Here is a 5,706-nt window from a genome sequence, read left to right as displayed (position 1 = left end):
AGGAGCCAGCGTGAAGCGGGGGCGGGCGAGACGATCTTGGCTCCGCCAGGACTCTGGGAAAATCTGCTTTCCACTGTGGGAAAGCAAAAAGCTAAGGAGCGGAACGCTAAGCTGCGGAAAATTCCCAACACCAGCCGTGGAGAAAAGATGCTGGTTCTGGCTGGACGCGGTGGCTCACGCCTGTAATCCCAGAACTTTGGGAGGACAGTCGGAAGGATTGCTTGAGTCCAAGAGTTCGAGACCAGCCTGGGCAACAATGGAGAGAGACTCCTTATCTACTAAAAAATAAACAAAACTAGCCGGGCATGGTGGCGCGCCCCTGTAGTCCCAGCTACTCCGAAGGCTGAGGTGGGAGGATCGCCTGACCAGGAGTTCGAGGCTGCAGTGAGCCGGGATTGCGCCACTGCACTCCAACCTGGGCGACAGAGCAAGAGATCTTGACTCAAAAAAAAAAAAAAAAAAAAAAAGAAAGAAAAAAATGCTGGTGCTCGGTATCGGAAGAGGCTTTCAGCTCTCAATGGAGGTCTAAGCTGACTCTGAAGTCCCTGGGTGGAGCGTGGTGGGAGAGTATGGAGGCAAGAGGGACGGTTGCTGAGACCCCCTTTGCGCCCTGACTGAGGCAGAGACAGGCCCAGGGCCAAAATGCGCTTTGGGCTCGGGCAGGTCGGGGGTGGGGCTGGAGTCAGGTACCTCTGGAGTCTACGGGGAAGATGCCGTGCAACCTCGGAGATGAATTGGTTAGGGCTGGCCTGGGAGTCTTTCGAATCCGAGCTCAGCCCCGCCCCGCGTTACGTAGCGGAAGCCACTGCACATCTTTGTGTTCTATCTTGTTCTCACCTCTAAAAGGGGGACTCTTCTTCCCAGAGCCCTATGTTGTCCCGGTTTCCGCTCTTTAACATTCTATTCCCGCAGGTCACAAACGTTTCTGGGTCCTCTAGTAAGAATAACTTCTGTTAAAACATGCTGCAGTTTAGTGAACCCTGTGCCACATTACTGTGCTGAACACGCACATACGTTATCTCCGTAGCTTCAGGGAAGTATCGGTAACCCCGATACTTTATAAATGCTGTTTCTCCCAGGCACTGTAGCTTGCTGGATTCAACGATGATCTAACTCCAAAGTTTCATTCCACGGTAGCTGCTCTTCAGTGAGGAAGGATTTGGTTCTCCTTCCAGGGGTGTCTGCATGTTAAGAGGATTGACTTTACTGCGAAGAAACCTAGCCGACACCACCTTAACCAGACCAAAGTTAATATTACTGGAAAGGGGACATATTGATGCCTTGTGCTCCGATAAAAATACGTTAAGGGCAAATTACCTCCAAGTCATTTTCCACAAAAACTCAAAAGCCTTAAACCATGAGAAAACTTCACTAAACCCAGGGATGTTTTACAAGACACCTGTACTCCCAGCAAAATCTCAAAAAGTCATGAAAGCAAGGAATGAATGCGGAACTGTCACAGATTAGAAGAGTAAAGAGACAGCAAAATAACATTGGTGGGAAAATGGTAAGGGCTGTAGTTTAGTGTTATTTTACCAGTGTTAATTTATTATTTCTGGTAATTCTACTAGCATGGTTATGTGGGATCATAACATTGGAGAAAGCTGGGTGAAGACTGTGCAGGAACTCTTACCATTTTTGCAACAACTCTGTAAATGTAAACTTATTTCAAAATAAATTTTTAAAAGGACTAGATCCAAAGAAATTTCGATTGAATGCTGGAAACATTAGGAAAGCATTTAGCAAGGGGAAGAAGTGCTGCAGAGCCTGGACCCTAAAACATCCTGGAAGACAAGCCCTGGAAGAATCACCACCTTCTTGCCCATGGAGAACCAGACTGAGAGGAATGAAAGGATTTTAAAAGATTACAATCCCAGAAGCAAAAAAGAGAATGGCCAATAGTTCATGCGACGGGGGTCAAAATGAGAATGGAGGAGGAGCTGGAATAGGACCAAGAATGTCCCGGAGTGGCAGGCTTACAAGCTTTAAGAGCTTTGGCCGGAAAAAAAAAATAAATTAAAAAAATAAAAAAATTAAAAATTAAAAAAAAGGGCCGGGCGCGGTGGCTCAAGCCTGTAATCCCAGCACTTTGGGAGGCCGAGACGGGCGGATCACAAGGTCAGGAGATCGAGACCCTCCTGGCTAACCAGGTGAGACCCCCGTCTCTACTAAAAAAATACAAAAAACCAGCCGGGCGAGGTGGCGGGCGCCTGTAGTCCCAGCTACTAGGGAGGCTGAGGCAGGAGAATGGCGTGAACCCGGGAGGTGGAGCTTGCAGTGAGCTGAGATCCGGCCACTGCACTCCAGCCTGGGAGACAGAGCGAGACTCCGTCTCAAAAAAAAAAGAGGTTTGGCCGGGTGCGGTGGCTCACGCCTGTAATCCCAGCACTTTGGGAGGCTGAGGCGAGTAGATCACGAGGTCAGGAGATCGAGACCACGGTAAAACCCCATCTCTACAAAATATTAGCCCGGCGTGGTGGTGGGCTTCTGTAGTCATACCTACTAACGAGGCTGAGGCAGAATTACTTGAACCTGGGAGGCAGAGGTTGCAGTGAGCTGAGATCGTGCCACTGCACTCCAGCCTGGGCGACAGAGCAAGACTCCACCTCAAAAAAAAAAAAAAAAAAAGTTTTGGGGATAGGATTTGGAGACAAATTAAATGGAATGGCAAAATTGGTCATATTAGATTCCCAGTGTTGTGGTAAGTAGCAGCACAACAAAATGGTAAAGTATGCATGCTTTAGAGTCAAACCATCCTGGATTCCAATCTGTACTCTTTCTAGTTAATAGTTGTGGACATGATTCAATCATCTTGAGCCTCTATTTTCTTGTAAAACCGATATAATCATACTCAATAACAGGAAGACTAAGTGACACTGCACATAGCATATCTACCAGTGTCCTGCACATAGTGATAAATGTTGACAGTTGTTTTGGTATTAAGTGAATATGGGTGTGGTACTGGTTGCTATGATATGGAAGACAAATAGAAGAACAGGTCTGAATTAGAAGAAAAATAACAGGAGGGCTGTTTTTAGTGATCTTTCAAGTATGACTACAAATTCTCAAGGTCCCTCCCTGTGGGGTGCTTTGAGGAAATCCTCTTGTCTATAGCCACTCTTTACTTGTTAACAGACCCTTGTGCATAAGGGATCAACAGTGTCCTTCTGGGGTTTATGTTTAAGGGCCCTCTTTTCCTTGCCAACCATGAAGATTCCCCTGGCTCCTCACTCCGGATATCCTGATCACAAAGGAGTCCTACAAATATGAAAGAATGGACAACTGAAATGGGCTGGGAGAGACAGCAGCTCCTGTACTGGAGTTACCTAATGTGAGACAGACACTTAAAAAGTTCAGAGAACAGCCAGTCAGTCACAGCTGAGTAACGGTTTGATGCTTTGTAGGGTTCTGGATGACAGCCACTGGTCAGTAAGAACAATTACTTAATGATGATTGACCCTTACTTAGCGGGGCATATTTTCCCCCTTATTCTAAGCCACAATGAAACTAGAGCATTCTAGCAGCTTCTATTGGACAGAATAAACAGGATAGGGTCTACTAACTACTCAGGACCTGGGAGGGGCCTGCAGTTTTTGTCCTCTAGTCCATGTAAGATCAGCCGTATTAAAAAATTCCTCTTCCCTTAGTCTGTCTCCACTGGTTGGTTCTGTTTTAAATGAGAGCATAATCACCTGAGTTTCCTAATAAGAAAAAGGTCTACTGAAGCTGGTAACCAGGTCAGCTTGTTGCGAACAGTCTTGGTAACAGTCTTGACAGTTAGCCAGTTGGTGATTCTCTACTCAGCACTCCTGCCTGTGGTCCTGGTCTTTTAGCTGTCTCAGAAAAGCAATTCATATGGAGGCCTTCATGTTGGTTGATGGGCCCTGCAGATATCTTCATCTTCAACATGGGCATCAAATCCAATCTCATCTGCACAGCTCTTTCTAGTTTTTTCTATCCATACTGTGGCAGGCCAGATCTCAATAACGCAGGCCTCCATGACAACTGTTTCAGCACTGAGTGGTTAAGTTAAATATTAAAAGCTGAAAGAGTCAGGGCCCTCATACAAAGGCTGGAATGTAACAAAAGCCCACCAAGGGTTTTGCCCAGGCCTTTTCTGGGCCTTAAAGCATGACAAGATAACAAAGGAATTCTTAACAGGACCCATTTAGGATTAAACAAATTTTATTGGGGGTCTGAAGGGACTTATTGAGGGTCTGAAGGCCTCCACAAACAAGTTTACTGGAAGGTCTGAAGGAACTCCCCAAACCTCCATGATTTAGCAGGAGACAAATCATGGTAATCACCCCAGAACCTGGACGCATTTTGATTAAGTAAATGTACTTGAGGCTCCAGAGGAAGGTTTTCGGGACTCAGATCTTATTTACAGATTTAAAAAAGTGAATCACTTGTCTTTAGATGAATGCACACTCACACGTAGACATACAGCTTATAAGGTAAATAAGCTCTGGAAAACTCTGTAGTTTTGAGTTGGTCTTGGGATCATTTCCTGGCCTTCTCCCCATACCTGGATACAGAAATAAACTCCCTCTTTTCCCAGTTCATCTGCACCTCATTATTTGGCTATGAGAATAAGCAGTCCGACCCTCGATTTGGTCCGGGAACAATATCACAATCCAGACAGGCTGTAACCTGCCACTTAAAAAAGCAGAGAAAGCAGAAATCTATGTGACCTGGTCACATATAAGTCTTCTCAGACGGTGGGGTCAGGGAGAGAGGAAAGAGACCCCTCCTTATCCAAGACTAACAGAAAGGCATGCAAATGAAGGACCAAAAAAGTTTAATTATGAACAGTCTTACATCTTGTAGGAAAACACAAGTGAAGCAACCACTGAGGGAACTTTATAAAAGCATTTAACTCCCTATAATATTTATAGCATTACCTGAGTATTAAAAGTAACAGATCAAGAAAACAAAGGTACTCTTAATACAGTAATATACAATCCTGTGCTGCCAATTCCCTGTTTTTAGTTAATAAAAGCAAATATACAAACAAAGTAAATAACTAAAAGAAAAACGAAAAAAGGAGGGGGGCTGGAGATACCAACAATACTAAATAGAAGTAGTTAACTCTAAAGGAGTTTAGAAAGATGAAGTTACATCCAAAACAGGGAAGGATATAAAAATAGAGAAAAGTTTAATTCCATGAGTCAACCCTGATAACATTTTGTATTATTAACCAGATGTAAAAAGTGGTAGAGTGGGCTTGACTGAAATAGTTCATTTAGGATGAGAACTTTGTGTATAGTTGAGTCAAGTTACACTAAAATTTTTGATCACTGGTATGTCAATCTCTTGATGAAAAACCAGTACCTGAATATGTCTTTTTGTTTTTTTAAGAGACAGGGTCTCGCTATGTTGCCCAGGCTGGATTGGAACTCCTGGGATCCTCCCACCTCAGCCTCCCGAGTACAATACCTGAATTTTAAGTAGAGTTATTGTAAGTCTTATGAAATGATGTTTTTCTGCACTCTGACATAAGATAATGAAAGACAGAGCAGGAATTCATTATTATGAGCTGCTTGATCAGTTTTAAACCACTCCATTTGATGAAACAAGTGAGGTCCTTCCCTTCTGACCAGGCTGTGGAATGCTGTCTTCCCCAACCCCCACCCCCTGCAAAAGAGCAGAAGAATAAGGCAATTGCTCATTTTACTTTGTTTTATTTCAATGTAACATGCAGTA

This window comes from Rhinopithecus bieti, unplaced genomic scaffold (genome assembly GCF_001698545.2).
Source record: "Rhinopithecus bieti isolate Rb0 unplaced genomic scaffold, ASM169854v2 scaffold_65, whole genome shotgun sequence".
In the NCBI taxonomy this organism is placed as follows: Eukaryota; Metazoa; Chordata; class Mammalia; order Primates; family Cercopithecidae; genus Rhinopithecus; species Rhinopithecus bieti.
This window is presented reverse-complemented; position numbering follows the sequence as displayed.